The following is an 18,157-nucleotide window of genomic DNA, read 5'->3' on the forward strand; positions in this document are numbered from 1 at the left end:
GACTGGTGCCTCCTCTTTGTAGCTCCCTTGATGGAGCCTCTAACATTTTAGAATTATTTTCCTCCGTAATTCTTTTAATAGATAGAGTAAGGAATATAGAAATGAAATTTGAAGATTCTTAAAGCGAAGCTTATGGCGTGTTACTGTCAAGAGACGACAGAACTGTGAAGGGACCCGTCATTCTCTTTGTTCGTGGAGGAAAGGATTTGAGCTAGAACATACTTCAGGTGGGCTAATCAGAGGTTCCCGGAATCAAATCCGGATGATACCTCTTGCCATGTCCTCCCAAAATCCTCTCAATGCGATTTTCTGACCGTTGGAGCGTGGTGAGAAGTTGCAGGTGGCCGAGGTAATGAAACTGCCCACCTACGGAAGAGTTTCTGCGCGCAATAGGCTTATCACGAGTGTTGTCTATCCTCATATACCAAGCTGACCTTTGATCACAAACAATGAGTGCGGCTAATTAGTTCAGGCTGCTTGGTGAGTCAGCTAGTTGATGGAAATTCTTTAAAATGCATTAATTATGTCTTGGACATGTGATAAGCACGTCTACTCATCCTTGGCTCTTTAAGTATTGGCCCGTATGAATTAAGCCCCTCACTGCTGGCACAGCAGCATTAAAAAGTCTAAGGAAATCCAAAACTCTGACAGTGTGCCTGTCCTTACACCCGCTCATGCTCACTACCCCACATATCAGCATTCTGTAATTTTTAATTTCTCAATGAAGTTATCCCACATGTTAAGTTAGGTTTACATCGTTCATTTTTCAATGACCTTCCCCCTCCCAAATTGGCTTTCCCATTTTTTTTCAAGGCATAGCTTATTCCCTTCCAATCCATCTATTAATCCTATTCTCTTACCTCCTCTCCACTTACTTAACCCTCCAGCAGGCGCGCCATATTCTCTGACACCAGCGGGCGCGCGTGGCACTCAGTGCCACACTTGGTTTTCTGCTGATATTAATTACAAAAAATCGAATTAAGAAGCGTACATTCATTATCTTGTTTTTTCATCGAACTTTACATAGTTTTGACATACAGTACAGATTTTTAAACACTTATAATTCCAAATTTTTTATCACATTTTTTTAAAGCAATGCCTAAAACTCAGTTTTTATGCCTTAAGGTTTTTCACGTCATTTATGTACACTTTTTTCAGGTAGTAACTGTTTCACAGTGCTTTCGGCAAGAAAAGTTATTACACCTCCCATATTTGATTGTCGTTGATATGTTCTTTGCACGGCCACACTACGCACTTTCCGCGTTTCTTACTTGCTGTCTCGCTCACCTCTTCAACTTGCAAGTCTTCATTTTGATAACTTGACTAGAATATTTTAATGTCAGCTGGTAGAGTTAATATGTTTAATCTGTTTTTCAAGTGTGCGTTCATCAATGTGTACGATAAGGTTTTCAGGAATGTCCTCCTGCAATGTTCATTTGTGGGACTTTTTGCCCTATATAATATGTGAGAATTGATTCCTGCGATGTCCAAAAATCTATAAAATAAAACTAATGGCCACCTTTTATGTCCTTATATGGGTAATGTCTTTCTGAAACCCGTAGAGAGATGACCTTACAGCGCGCGTCTTGTTTGGCAAAAATTCAGGCAGAAAATCTCTTTTATTTTTTTTTTCAGCGTGCCAATGGTTGTACTGTTTTTTGTGAGGAGATGCTTGGCAAGCGGATAACTAGTATACCAGTTATCTGTGGTAAGATTATGATTAGTTGCCTCAATTGATCTTACAAGCCTCTTGACAACGTCTACTGGTGAGTTTGACACTAAATATGGACCGTTCATCTGCTTCCCGCAATACACTTCGAGATTTCTGGTGAGGAATGTTTTGGCATCACACATAGCATAAAACTTTATCCCGTATTTCGCGGGTTTGCTCAATATATATTGAATGAAACTTCAACGGAATCTAAATGGTTGCAGCATTTCGTCAATTGTCACAAATTCACTCATTTTATATGTTTTTTGACAATTTCCTATGAACGAGTTTATTATTGTTCGGATTCCAGCTAATTTATCCGTTTGTTTTCGGAAATCCCTACTTGCCCTGTCGTCAAATCTTACTGATCGCTAAATAAACAAAAATCGCTTGTAACTCATAGCTGCCCTTATAATTTGAATTCCTGATCCATCTTCACTCCACAAGTCTAAATAATTTGCACGAAAACCTTTTTTCATGCCAATTAGAAAAAGTATACTCAGCACAGCCATAAATTCTGTTCTTGTCGTTTCCTTACAATCCCTATCCCTTGAATAGTGGACAAGAGCAATTTTAGTTTGAATGTACTCGTTTGTTTGCATCATAATTTCATCAATCATGTCTATATCTATATATTTTCGAAAAGCCGCAGCCTTATCAGGTGTATTTCTTGCACAGAGTTTTGTCCTTGGTAGGGTTTTCATAATGTTTTTGCGCTTGATCTTCGTAGCACCGCAAGAAGAAGTTTTTTTCCACTTGCAAGATTTATCAACTTTTCCAAAAAAATAATAATTCTCACCATCAATATCACAATCTTCAGCAGTTGTAGGTTCTTCCACGTCACCATCAGACGTAGCTTCATCAGAGTCTCTGCCGTTATCACGAGGGGAAATATTCTCCTCCTCATCTGTGTCATCGCTTTCCTCAATGCCTACTTCCTGTTCCTCGTCCGACAGCTCTTGTAGTACACTCAGATAGTCTTCATCTGTAATGAATCTTCGTGCCCTAAGCAGTGTGATAATTAGCTTTTGATTTTTTCTACATCGAAATCCCATAAAAGGACAACAAAATATCCTATGGAAATTATTCCTAAAAATGTACTCACATCATAGGGCTCAAGTTGGAGAAAATGCCACAGGTCAATTTCTCTCCACAAACAGCTGCATCTACACACCATACACTTAGCTGTTAGCTAAACCTGATTCAGAGAGGGAATGGTGAAAACTCGTGTGTTCCCACCAACAAACCTCACGCTACATCGTACAGAAATAAACAATGTTGATCAATAAATGCCACTACGGGATAGTAATAAATCACCAGGCGCGCGTTGCACAGAGTGCAACAAAGACGACCAGTTCATCTACTTATTAGTTTTATTTCGAAATTCGAGAAGCCACGCGCTTGAATCAATAACAGAAATCTTCATAGTGATACACAGAAGGAATAATTGGTTCGTTTGGTTCACTGACCAACTACTATTAATAACGTGAGACCGAAACGGCACAATGTTGCACTTTGTGCCACAGCGCGCCCGCTGGAGGGTTAAAATCGTTTCCTGTGAAGAGATTTTTAACACCCCCTTCACGCTTAATACTCGCTTTGCAAAGACCCTCTGCCTCTCTTCTAAAATTTTCCTCTCCTCACCCATCATCCTCGTGGTGCGTCAAACGTGGTCCAACACTTCCTCGTTTCCCTTTCCATTGTCATTTACGCTCACAAATCGAACGCCTCCTATCTATCGTCATCCTCTTTCCCCTAAGCCTAAGTTACCGTATTGCTATCCTCTCAGTAGCTATATTGTTTAATTTTCTGATGATTACTCTTACTACAATAAAATTTACCGAGCAAACGCGCCCTTAAGTTGTTGAGGAATATTTTTTTAAGACTCCATTTGGGGTCTAAGGGTGAGAATTAGATATGTTAATTTTTTCTCTATGTTGGAAACCGTCTTGTGTAGGTATTTTTGAAAAAATTATCTGTAGAATTATGCATGGTAAATTCCATATATCAGTGGAATTCCTATAAAAAAGAGACTGATATTTAATAAGGCAATACAATTGCTCGTAATCTAAGCCTTTATCTCTGAAATTTTCCATGCCTGTTAAATGGTGGCATAATCGATAAACATTCTTCCCCTGATATATTTTCCCATCACCGTTCATCTTTTTATATGGGCAATGTCTCAGAAAGTGGAAAAATATTTCTCAGTTCTCAAATTCCATTTCCGTGCTCAGATATCTTCTATAATATTTCTACTGTATAGATACTTTTTTCACAACTTATACGCTACCAAACTCTACAAATGAGGTACCAAAATGCACAGAATTTATCAGAGAACATGCGACGGCATATCTAAAAAAAAATACAAAAACCGGTAAATATTCCTGACGTTAACGGCGCACAAACTGATACATTTGTTCATTTGCAACAATATCTCGTATTCTTTAAATAACTTTTATCAAAATGCGGCTGATTCCACATTCAAGTCTCCTGTTGATACGTAAGTATGAGTCATCATGTGCGTTTAACAGAAGATAGTGTAATTACTTCCAATGTTGTGTTTAAAGAGGTCCTCTAACCTCAATTTGTACATAAGACCCTGTCTTTTTTTTCTACAATTTAAAATTAGAAACGCGCCTATCCCTCTGTGGACCTGCATTGAAAAGAGCGGGGGAAGCCCGCTGGGAGCGGGCGCAGCACGCTCGTATATGTTATATTCAATTATCGCCAATTTTGGACCTCTTTCTCCGACCATTAATGTAATTGAATCTCATGTGTAATGCATCTTCGATCCGTCGCTTGCCGCCGTGTTGCTAGGCAATTTCGATTCTTCTTCGATGGTTTTCACCGCATTTCCGATTCCTTCTCGATCGTTTGCCTTCCGTTTCCATCAACTGCATATTTAACGGGTGAGGAGTGCTTTCCGGACCCCGAGGGATTTTCCCTTGCGGCCACCGCCGGGCCTCATCTCGGCGGAATAAGAGCCGTTTGCTGGGACCCACTCCGCCGCATCATTGTGGTGTTGCGCTGCACTGCCAATCGAAACGGACCTGCTCCAAATTCGTGGTTCGGTATCAATTTTACTGCGGAAAATATGTAACTGGTTGATTTTAGCATAATTTATGTTTCGAAATAAAAGGTAGCTGCTTTTTTCCACTATTATTTCATTCATACGACGCGTTTCGGCCCACAGAGCCATCATCGTCACGCCTTGTACCAGATCGCGACGTTCGCATTAAATACTTGTGAAAAAGTCCTACAATATTTTATTTCAATATGTCGAAATCCCACAATCACACCGATGCGTTTCGGCTCGCAGAGCCATCATCGTCACGCCTTGTACCAGATTGCGTTGTTCTCATTGAATACTTGTGAAAAAGTGCTACTATCTTTTATTTCAATATGTAGAAATTCCACAATATCACGCCTGAATTGGTTGAGCGGTAATTGGGTATGTGCACATGGTACAAAACTTACCAATTAGACTAGTTATGTCGCTTAAGTTTGACAAGACCTATGGAATACAGAATTAAATGACTAGGAGTAATGTCAGCAGGAAATGGAGGGAAGAGAAGGAAGTAAGAATATGGGAAAACAGAAAAATGATTATCATAAGCTAAGTTTCCCAAATCTTTGTATGTTTCATCAGATCAATTTTTTGTGTTTTTAGCTATTAAGCATAGGAAATGTTAAGATTGGCGTGGAGTTAATAAAATGCAGAAGTTAAAGCGGGGAGACTGTTTGTTTGAATAGATAATTTTCGCGGAATACCAGGCTCGTTAACTTTTGTCAACGAGAAGGTTATGAAGAAAGATGTACCGTGGTGGATGCGTAAGATATACAGTGCAAGGAAAATGGCATCAAAATTATTCAAAAGGAGAAGAAATTTACGCTGTTTTATAAAGCATCGTGCGCAATATTATGAGGCTTAAAGTGAAATTATAGAGGGGCTCCATCCCTTTACTGCTACACCAGGTCAGCATACAAGAGGAAATCGGAAATATGAATAATGATATCATGAAGATTGCGCATGCAAAATAGGCCTTAATGAATGGAAAAGAGAAATAGAAGTCTAAATGAGTCTATAGAAGCGTTCAAAATGTGGGTTTCAAGGAGAATGGAGGAGGCGAACGGGTTGGAGAGGGAGAGAAGTGACGAAATGCTAGATACGGTGGTCGAGGAGAGTAAGTTCAACTGATACAAGCGTGATATATTGGAAGTTCAACTCATTGAAACGAAAGGTACTTTTTCACGATAATTCAATGCGTGCCACGCGTCTCGACTCACAGAGCTATTATCACAGACCCGTCATATTGTACCAGATTCTAGCTTTATAAGCCGAAACGCGTCGTACGTTTAATTATTGAGGAAAAGTACAACTACCTTCCATTTCAACGAAGAAAGGAAAATTAATAGAAAAGATGCGGAGAAGCAGAGGGCTTGGATCGAGTATATCCTGAGCGAGGAGGTTGGTTGACCGGTGAAGAGAATACGAACTATAGAAAGAATGAAACAGAAATGACGTCAATGAAAATCGAAGAAAGAAGTCGATTTGGGGAGAAGGTACAGATGAAGCGATCCGTAAACTTCTCCTTGTTTACTTACCTCGACCAGAACAATACCTTTAGCAATTATTTCAATTATTTCTTTCACCCATTTGTATCATGTTTATTCAAAAGAAATTATACAATGCCCGTTTTTAGGTGGAGTGGTATTTCATATCCTTTAGCCTCTCAGAAAGGAGTGAAGAGAAACCATTTCCTTCCCCTATCAGCTAACTTCACGTGCTGTACAATCTGCATAACTGATGATTGCAGTCAATATGATTTTTTCCGTGTCCGTGATATTTTGCGTCTGGATTACTAGACTGAATCACGTCCGGTTTATATTTCGTCGGACTTCTCCAACGCATGCTTAATACAGCAATCATACAGGGTTTCCACTTATCTTGGCTCTCCTTTGTCAATTAAACCCAAAATCTACAGTTTTGGTTGCTTGATCGTTTAAGAATTGCATGGTAAATAGATAAAATTGGAGTGAGAAATGCTTTCCCCGGATAGAACGTGCGATGGAAGAGGGTAAATTTAAATTTATGGTTACCGAATAATTACCTCCCCAAAAATAAGAGTTAATTACCTGAGGTAAATAAGAGATGCATGGAAAAATAGTTGGCAAAGATGCAGGCTTTAGAACGCAGATTCATGCTGTAATTTACTGCAGCAACAGCAATGAGGATGCATTTAAGCGTTGGTTACGTTTGTTAGGTACCTAAAGTGGAGCGTCACACAACAGCGGTAGCTGGCAATGTTTAGAAAGTTTGCTTTGACTCCCGACCAAGTCACAGAGGATAGCACGGGAAAAGGATTTGTCAACGCTAACTTCCCACGCCCCTGCGGCGTGTCTTTTTGCTTTTATTTTTCACTCCTCACTGGGACCGAGGGAAACCTTGCCTTTTCTCTCCTCCGCCGTCTGCAAATGGGCTCACCCCACTCATTTGCCCACCGTCATGCAAAAAGAAACGAGAAGACGGCATCGCTTGTTTCCCCAAAGGTGGCAGCACCGTGGCTGGCCTCTAATGTAAGGGGGCGCCCACCACTTTGTAGCGCCACCCACGCCACGTCCCTTTCTCGAAATAATACCGTTTTCTCTCTCCTTCTCCCTTTCCCTTTTTAATATTCCTTTCACACTTCTGACTGCGAGCCGTCGGTTCTACAGCCTCTATAATGATATTGGTGCGACAGCAGCGTCAGCCTGAAAAGCCTTAAAAGTAATGAGAGTTATGCTGCTCTTCGCATTTGGAGCGGAAAATGGGTTTCTAATGCGTAAATAAGAAATTGCAAATAGCATCGCTCTATGCTAGCAAATTTTCGAAATGCGATGAAAAAAAGAATTTATGAACAAAGTAGAAGCGTTTAAGTTTAAGGATCAAGGATCTGTAGCACGAATATTACAGAAGAGAATCCTAAAGTCGGCCTCTAAATGTTTTGTCAACCAACGCGCATTTAAATGAGTTTGCAGAAGTCGCCACTCGCGTCGCTGACGGACAAATCGATCCGAGTTTTACAGAGAAATAAGATAAAATTAGGGGTGTTAATCGAAATTTTTATACATAATGATGTGATTTATCAATTTCATTACTCTTCAATGCCATTCCTTGCAATTGCAAATACCATACTGAAAAAAAAATATTGAAAAAAAGTGGATCGCATTGAACTCATCACCGCGCCGCGGATATTGCTGAAAGCTGATTAAAATGCGGCCGAAATGGCAACAGAAATCAGCCTTCTATGGGATGGAATTGGGCTTATTCTATGCAGTCCCCTTGATCAGAGTGATCTGTTTTTGAAGGTTTTTTATACAAAGGATTTAAGATGATTTTTTCCTACCTAGGAGCACTACCAGGTTCTTTCTCAGCATTCCTTTCTCGGTATTCCTTTTCTCAAATCTTGAGAGCGAAAGCGGGAATGAAAGAGAAATCTGCGGGAATTCCCTTTGCCCGGCTGCGGGCACTATTTTTCTCCGCGATTGCAGCGTGCTCGTTTAACCTGATAAATCGCCGACAACTCACTCGTGGCGCGGGCGGTTAGGCCGCCTGACCTCGGCGGCGTCTCGTCCTAGGTTGGGCTGGTAAAATTGTCCCCCACGAGGAGAAAGCCGTATTCGGGTGAAGCCGAGCGTCAATTCTGTGAACAGGCCGTTGCTGTTTTCCTGGGAGCCGCTCTTGCGTACCAGTGTAGTACATGTACCGTGTATTTCGGTCCTCATAGTTCTTTAGACAATTTCCAAAAGCATTCATGGTAATATACCATCTCCTTGACCAACTTATAGGTATAGAAAATATGACATATTGCTATTTGTATTACTTTAGGATTAATTAAAAAAGAAATAGGCAGCTTTATTGTGATCTGAAGTATTTTTCCAAAACAATTATCTTTAGTTGCATCTTAAAATCTATTAAAATTTTCTTGTCATTTTTTCTCCCTCTCTTCAACTTTACTAATGCAAAAAAAATATTTGCATCCTTACGAAATGAACCACGTAAACCGTTAGGTACATTTTATGGATAAGTTTACTTTACACCTACCTATATCTGTTATGAAGTTGTTTGCACCATGGATTCCCTTTCTCATTCCTGCTTTCCCTACACCATGAGTTGGTTCTAAAAAAAATGAAAATTAGTCTTTCACTATAATGATACTAATTGTTAATTACCGTCAAAGAAATGATGGCGTTCAATTTTTTCATTGAAATATAATTTACAACAAGGAATTTGTATACTTTAAAATGCTTTTGGTCATAATTTTTGGGGAGTGAAACGACTTCTAAAATGTAGAGACTATTACGATGTAGTTATCAGTTCTCAAGAGTGGGGAAGCGTTACCTTGCACTTCTATGGACCTATTCAATCAGAGTATTTAATTAGAAATAAAATTTAATCAGCACCCAAGACACATCCACCGCTGCCCAGTTCAACATATTGATAATTTAACACAGGTGCTACTGTATCAATCGAGTCCTTCTTCCGTAAATATTTTTAGTTTGGCAAGTGCAAATTCTCACTTAGACTTTCAATATTTCTTAAAAGAAACATCTGACATATATTTCTGTTTTTAACCCATATTTGTGCACTAATTTACATTCATACCTCTTTTATATTTCTCATTTCCCTTTTTAGCCTGCCAAGTAATCATTAGCTTATTTCCCTTACTCTGTATATATTCGTGGTGTAACTGTGACGTGTGCATAAATACTTAGGAAAATTTTGACCATGTAGCTTGTTTCGAGTTGTGACCCTTTAAAGATCGATTTCAAGAGTTCGAGTTCCACAATTGGAATCGGAATGACGGTTCTGTGGTAAATGATCACTTGATCTTTCTATCGCGTTTTCCACTTGTCTGGATACATATTAATTACCGCCAAAGCATTGCGCTCTGAAAAGCTGATTGCCATTAATAGAGGTACCGCAGCCTTTTAACAAACGAGAACCGCAGTGCCTGATAAAATGTAATGACTCTGAATCGATGGTGAAGTCATTTCCTCCCGTCGTAACAGTTTGTCCCCCAAAATTAGTGAATTTATCCAATTTCACTTTAAAAATGTGGCACTTTTTTCAAGTGGCAAAGGATTTTGTGTGGACAGGTTCTCTATCATTTTAGGTCACTAAGTCTCCATTTTCACCAATTCTTTGGACTCATTACGAATTGATTTGACATAAATCTTTTCAAAACCTTCGGACACCTCCCGAATCAAAATCCTCGAAGAGCGAGGTGCTCCAGGGATAGGAACTGCCCCCTCCCACCCCCCCCCATACCCTTAATATGCGAAACATACACGTCTTTGGTGAGCGCTACCCTCACTTATTCAAATCAACCTCCGGGTTTAATCACTGACTGATTGAAAAATTTCCAGTTGTTTTTAATTGATGATTTTATTTGATTGCTCTTCTTTTCCTCCTCTATTGAAATCATTTTCTCTTGTACCAGTGAGAATAGGCTTTATTTCAGCTGCAGAACACAAAGGCTACCTACTCATGAGTTATAACATTAATTTCCCTTGGCGTGCTAAATTATGTATCCATTTTTATCACATTTTTACATTGTTATTCTCTTCCACCCGTAATTGCATAAATTGGTTTACCAGTATTGTTATCATTTTTTTGAAATTGTGTCTTGTTCATGGACGATCGACTAACAATTATACTGGGCGAAGAAATTTTTGGAAATTCCTGTTCTAAATACTATAATTTTTAATTGGTTTCATATTGGAACATATTATTGTATAGATGAAATATGCGAGTAATGTATTTCATATTTTCGGGGTTTCGGTGAGAATTTAATTTAAAGCTATCCTATATTCAGGAGACTTGCGAGGCCCGTGTGCAAGTAAGTGTAATTTATATCTGACGTTTTACGAATGTACCTATCACTTTTCTGTATACTTTCTAAGAGCTAACTCAATCCCACATTCTCTCCTTCATCCCTTTTGCCTCTGCAGGGCCAAAAGGGTGACGCTACGGTGAAATAGGGTAACACTTAATCTTTTATTTATTACTACGGTTTAAATAAGATTCTAATCCGAGTCCATGCCCCCATTCAACGTTGCCTGCCTATACCCCCTGCCTTCTTTTCTTAAATCATCTCCACATATGCCTTACCGTCGAGAATTTCTCATTCTATGTCACCTATATGCTCTTATCCCATCTTCGCCGCTTCTCTTCTGTATTTCCTTTCCTACATTGCATAGTTGAATATCATGTCTATAACTGAATATCCACCCCTGTTTTTGTAGTGCATGTAGCTTTTACCCCCTATTTACTTATATCCCGTACCTATATCATTTGTTGGCATTTTTCCTGACCGTGGCAGTTTTCCAGACCTATAAAGACCTTTAACCATTACCCATTTCAGTCTATTTCTTTACTCTTCTATATTTCACTCTCACGCTTTCAATTCTCTTGGTAAATATAATAAAAATTAGATTCATTTTTTTTAAATTGTCCATTAAGAGCATATTATGGTTATAACATACAACAGAGTTAATAATATACAAATAACAAAATTTATAATTAGAATCTATAAGGATAGATGGATACAGTACAGTGAAAAAATAATGTAAAAGTATTAGAAGTACAAAAGGAAGCTATACGCTTTCAAGCGTTTTCTGTAAGTCGAAAAAATCTTTGCTTGAAAACAGACAAAGGCAGAGAATATTTCAAATCCTTTAAAATACTGTTCCACAAACGTGCTTCGACAACAGAGAAAGATTTTTCGAAGGTGGTAGTTTTGTTTTGAAGAATATCAAGAATTTATAAGGATTTATTATTAACAGTCATTTTCCTTTAATGTGTAATAGCAAAATATCTATAATACTGTTTGGAATAAAAAGTGGTACAAATATACCTTTTATAAAAACGATTTTATTTATGATACTTGGCATGGCATCATATTTTGAAATGATCCTTCCTCAGTGGTTGGACTTCCATAACTATATTCTTGTATTTCATCACTTTTATGACCTTCAATCACAGTTTAATTCGGAAATGGAGTTTTTGAAGCATTTAAAGCCTAAATCTACCTCGAGCATCTTGGATCATTTTCTCAGTCAAATATGTCTTCCCGGTGTGCTTTAAGAGGATTCTTTGTCAAAACATACACTTCTTTTAAGTGAATGGATGATTTTTATGCCTCCCAGTAATTGTTGCACCTTTTGTACCCTTGCAATAGACTCTGCAAACTTGGCTATTAGGTTATAAATCGCCATCGAATCCTAATTGTAAAAGAAAATCATTTTTACCAAGAAGGTTTAAGGAAAATTTTTTCAAATGGGTATTTCCTCCTCCATACGTAAATAAATGGGTATAAGTTATATTTGTTTCACTTTTTATTCCAATCATTTCATAGATATTTTGCTAATTACACATTAAAGGAGAATGATTTTCAATAATAATTAATAAGGATACATTTCTAGGGGTGAAAATTAGCGATAAACGATCGATCGTAGCTATGGTGATGGGAAGTAGGGACGAACATAGGGTGGACCTGAAGAAGGGAAGGAGAAACGGGAGAGGTTGCAAGAGAGGGACCTCATTATGGAAAATATCGAAGGATAGTTCACAAACTCGTTCCTGAGGAAATTTGATAGCCTTCGGTCGAAGGCCTTTGAGAATTAGTGATGGAGAAAGGCGCGGCGGTTTGTTCAATGTAGAGGAAGGCTTTGAGGGAGAACCGTGCGATGAAGTGGAAGGTGGCTGTTATGGGAGATGTTGGCGTGGGAGAATGTTGATGGGCTATGAAGCGGCGCCCAAGGGCTCTTCGCCTGGAACAGGTGAACTCGCTAGACCAGCAGCAGACTTGGTAGACATATGAAAATATGCAGAATTCCCCTACAAATTCAAGTACATCCCCTTAGAATATTCAGTGCACTAACTTGAGAACATCTACGGGGCGTACTGTGGAACCGGAGCATACATACCTACGACCATAGCGCCCGTAAACCAATGCATTTGCCTACGAACTATGGAGAATATTGTAAGGTGTACCCCGGTGTAGAGCTGAAGTCTGCATTGCAGTTATTCAGCAAATTAGGGATAAAAATAGTTATTATTTTGAATATATATACTTTAGAATCATGGGCGTACCCAGAATCAAAATTGGGGGGCAAAACTAGCCGTTCAAGTTGTAACTTTTTTTGCACAGAAAAAGTCAATGAAACCAAAGTTTTAAGGAAATTGCGACAGCAATTTATTAGTTTTTGTAATTATTTGCTTGAAAAAATAATGATTTTTACTTAAGTTCCATTTTTTATACTAATATCATTTTTCTTCAAATGGAAAATTTGTTCTTAACTTTTTTTTTAACTAAATTTATTTTCGCTTCTGGGGGGGCAGTTGCCCCTTCCTACCTTGCGCTGGATACGCCCATGCTTAGGATTCCAATCCAATTTGGTATGTACAAGTCTTACTTTAATTTCCGTCTGCACTTGATGATGAATTTCTGTATATATTATTGACTGTTTAAAGTGATATTTGCGTTTCTTAAATACTCATGTCGTCTAATGGAAATGTGGAGGAATTAGATTGGTTACGCAATCGAGAATGAAATTCATGCACGAAAAACTTAAATTTCCGTTTACTGTCGGCCTCGGTGGCGTCGGGATTAAGTCCAGTGGTCGCGGGTTCGAGTCCCGTCAGGGTGCGTTTCCTCTTTCCAGGGCATAGTTGTTCTTTTACGTGTATTTGTTAAATTTGTTGAGCACTCCGATGTAAAATGGCCAATATAGACATGAGCTGTATTCGGTGGTGTGGGAATAAAATAAAACCAAAATAAAACAAAAATAAAAAATAAATTGCACGCAGTATTAATGCATCAAAAGTCTGAAAAGATATTTAATAGGTTTTCCTCGCTTGAATTTTACTCACTCTTCTGCATAAAAATTGGAAGTTCTTGCATTCTACCGTTAAACATGCGAGTCATTAATAAAGTGCCCGTACATTTGCCTGTGCCACCCGTGTTTTTTTTAATAAGGGCAGGAATTGCTACATAGGAAGCCTTTCAACTGTACCTGCCGTAATATTCATGGCTATGTCATGAAGTTTACCCGTATGCCTAAAATCTTGGCCTCGTCTCCCGGAAACTGGTGAACTTTAAGTACGCTTAGTGCATCCCAAAGTTAATTGGAATCAAGCCTTTGAGAAATAGTAGACTAGAGAGGGGCATTTTATTTTAAATTATATAGACAGACGAGCCAATGTGTGATTAAAAAATGTAACATAATAGTCGTATTAAGAAATTTTTTAAGGGGTAATCAATAATGCTGGCAGCAACTCATTTTGAAGTTGAAAATTTAACACTAACTTTTATTAACTTAACTAACATTTATTAATCGTCCATCAAATAGGTCATTCCATATGCGTTCAACACGTCGTACAATCCTGACCTCTCCGTTTATTTACAAATTTTATGCATGTAGTGACTTTTGTGAGTAATGATAAAATACAACTATATTTAGCTCTACAACAATTAATAATGGGGTAAATGAACATCAAAGTTTGGAATATGGTTTGATTTGATCGTGTCAACTACTTTTTGCAGTGGACATGGTCAAATACTCTACGCCTCTTCTGGTGAAACCCACCATCCTCCGTGTGAAGAGGTTTTAGTGGAGCACCACCAATCATAAATTTTGAACGGAGTTTTTAGACGACTTCAAAGTGCAACTGAAGGTTGGCAACAAATCAGAGGGCAACAGCAATAGGGTGGTTTCCTGTTATTTTTTGTTGCCTAAATCGAAATATTATTACTACTGGAGTACTAATTTCCCGCTTTTAGATTTTTAAATGACGATATATATTTTTCGCGATTAAATGAAAAGTGAAAATTTTCAAGCGCGAAAACGCGACGGCTAAGTATGAATGCTGGGAAAACCCACTGTGACGTCATTTTGGTTCCCGGCCCCGCCGTGTGAGGTAACCTTGCGGCGAGGATACATGCGCCGCTACGATGCAGGCTGCTAGCAGGTAGCAAAGTACCCTGCTAGCAGGTAGAACTTGGCTTAAATAAGGATTATTAATACCCTATGAAACGAAGGAAACATTCCGACCATAGGCAGTTTTAATAGATGATTATAAAGAGAAGTTTCCCTGAGCTCTCTGCCTCATGCTTGCATTGGTTATCTCAGACGATGTAAAACTCCGTATAGAAACTAGGTCCCTGTGACGTCACGAGGAGTGGCATCGAATGGGCGCCAATCTGGCCTTTTTCAAATGCGGTTAAAATTGACCATTGCCATTCGTCTAAACTGGGATTTTTACAACCAAATAGTGTGTATATTATGAATATGCTAATGGTGGGTAAGGAATCGCAATCAATGCCTTTCGTTTTCTTTCATGAAGGAAACTACCCTATTCTTCCACCCATCTAACTCTATCCATGGTCACCGAATAATCAAGGTTAATATCAACCTTTGACCAATTGATTCCCTGTTAAGGTAAGGTTGTATCTTCCCATGAATTTGTTTGAAATATTTCGTATTATGTATGCTAACAAAGCATTGTTAATAAAAAGGCAACCACTTTTTTTCAAGAGCATTTTTATGGAGATAAGGAAGCAGCATACGAAAACATTTATCTGGTGAATATTGTAGGCATGAAAACCATCGATCATTGAAAAAGCAGTCCAACAAATACTCCAAAACCTTCGAGACCTGGTTTAGGCGACAGGTGCTGAAGATCAAATGAATGGATTATTTGACAAACAAGTACAAGTACTGAAGAATGAGAGGATACCGGGAACTGTGGGTCATTTTATGCCTAAGACTGACCCCGTAAATAGGTGTCAAGGGGACTGCGGTTTAGCATCCTATCCTACGGACGGAGTGCTGTATTTGAAGTTCCCACCAAATAAAAATTCAGGCAGGGATGAAATAAATTCTTTGAATAAAAACAAGTGTTTGAAAAATCTTCGCCAGCGTCGGGATTTCAACCTTGGACCCAATGTGTGGGAAGTCAACACTATAGCCACCACACTAACCAGAACACCTTGGTTTACTCTTCTTGGGATTGTTGCGCTGCGAATGAATGACCAATTCCACTCCTCCATTGTGGGGGTGGATGGAGTGGTCCTAATGTAACGGGGGCAATACGAATGAGAGAGAGATAGGACGCCTGTTGTGATAGTGGGTGGATGGGAGAGATAGACGAGAAGACGGCTGCACGCGTTCTATTCGTGGAGCGGCTTCGGCGCTATTAGTGGGTCCACGCCGACCGTCCCGATGCCAATCTAGATTGTGCCCGCTTGTCCAAGTTCGCGGCGGTGGAATAGTTCGGGGTCGCCACCTTGGGCCCATCACCTGCAGCCGAAACTTTCATCGCCACGAGCAATTGGGCTCATTTGCGGCTTTCTGCGCGAGAGGCCGACGCCACAAAAAATCTTTGTTTCATTGCATCCCTCAAAAATTTGTATTTATTTCGAGGATGAGTATAATTTACCATGTCACAAGGCTAGTATTACAATGCCTAATTGGAGCCGGTTCATCATATATTCCAGATTTTACCGTTGCGATCGATAGAAATTGGTGTTATGTCCATTTTATGTTTTGAAAGTAGGTCATTTCGAGAGCTACATAAAAAATAAACACCCCTAAATTTCTTGAACGAAAAGATCATTTCGTATTTTTTTCACTAATATTTTACTGCGATGTATTTTCTGCAGCTGAAAATTCCATCTTCATGGGTAATTAGATATCCTCCTCAAAAAATCTCTACATCATTACCTTCTTTATCATTCATTTTTGTTTTTTTTTTTATCGAGAGTATTATTTTCCGTTCCTATGATTAGATTTCACAATGCCTTATTAGGCCAACGTATTAAGTAACGCCATTTTTAATCCCTAGGGTGAATGAAAATTTGCGTTAGCGTCATTCAACGTAAACTCAGGGCAAAAAAATCCTCTCCCTACACTATTGCAACTCCCTCAAAAAAGGCCCTGCACTATTACAACTGATTTCGTTTACTATAGTCGAAAATGCTTAGGCTGCACTGAAAATTTTAACGTGTAAGGCCGCACGAGAGGTTTTACACACCGTGTCTGTTTTAATGTGACTGAATCGTCGCGTTTTACCTCTTAAAATCTAGGAATAATTTTATTTTTTACAAGTTATCTTTTTTGTGGATTGAATGGCGGCCTACGAACGGTACTTTTCAATGATTCTGCCATAAATTTGTGAAAGGAGGAGAGGCAAATCACCAAATACTAAGATTTTTTTTAATCTAAGGTTTCATTTTATTGTTTTTATATAATAATAATAATATATGGTTTATTACAAGGATACAATGATAATTGTTTTATATAAATAAATACATTTGATAGTTACATTTTCAAATAATAGTTTAACATAAGTGTAAGAAAAATAGTCATTTGTAACGTATAATCAAAATAATAGTTGCAACATTTAAAATTTGACAAGAAATACAAAATTTCTGGGATACATCATATTGTCATTTTATAAAATGGATGACTTAATTATAGATTGCCTTTATTAGCATATACAAACTTGGTCCTTCCAAGCCATATGGCTTGTCAGAAGGTTCCATTTATCCTGCAAAGTGCCAACATAGAAAGCATAGCATTTATATAACATTACAAGTTACAACTTCACATACATTGTGATGCTATACCCTCTAAAAGAGTGTCAGCGAAAGCAGTATAAGATCAAACTTTTAGCTTAAGCATGTTATATTCCAATGATGAATTCTTTATTTAATTAAAGTTTGCTTATTAATTTTTAGCTTAGTGTGAGGAAAAATGCTATTTTATTTTTCGCAAAATATGAAAAAAATATGAAAAAAATATGCTAATTCAAATCAGATACTATTAATCATGGTATCATTTATCCAACTACTCCACGAATGTACTTCCTACAATCATACTATTATGAAAAGACAAGCCCTCTTATGCTTAATTGATGCTACCTTAAGGGTCATGAATTTTTTAAATCATAGTCTCAGGTCATCAATCAGCTCTTTATGGTGAGTAGATCTCTGTTCTTAAATTTAGATATCACTTTTGTTTACTTTTGATTTTATATCAGACCGGAAAGCCAAAGATAACCCCCCTTCTAGCACTTCAATGGATTTGTATTCAGCTAGTTTTCCAGCTTCGCTATTTGAAATTAGTCCCAAATGATTATCAATTTCATTTTAGAATAAAACAGTGCCTTTACTTTACTTAAGCATTGGAATGGATTGAAATGTCTATTGTTTTTTATAAAAATTAAAAAATATGGTTGAAATATTGATAAGCTTTTTAACCTCGAAATTTTGAAAAGATCAATTGGGTGAAGCATTTTTCTCCTCGCCAACTAAAAAGAGTATAAGAGATCAACATCCTAACTTCAGCAGCAATTCCTTGGCATTCTGTCGCTTAAATTTTAAGAAAACATTTGTTTAT

The 18,157-nt window shown here is 38.2% G+C and overlaps 1 protein-coding gene across 1 annotated transcript in view; it reads left to right on the forward strand.

Annotated features, from left to right (window-relative positions):
• LOC124155628 (Kv channel-interacting protein 4-like) overlaps positions 1-18,157 on the forward strand; it is a 397,142-nt gene that overhangs the window by 187,006 nt on the left and 191,979 nt on the right. The window lies entirely within an intron of this gene.

Source organism: Ischnura elegans, chromosome 3, assembly GCF_921293095.1.
Source record: "Ischnura elegans chromosome 3, ioIscEleg1.1, whole genome shotgun sequence".
NCBI classification, from domain to species: Eukaryota; Metazoa; Arthropoda; class Insecta; order Odonata; family Coenagrionidae; genus Ischnura; species Ischnura elegans.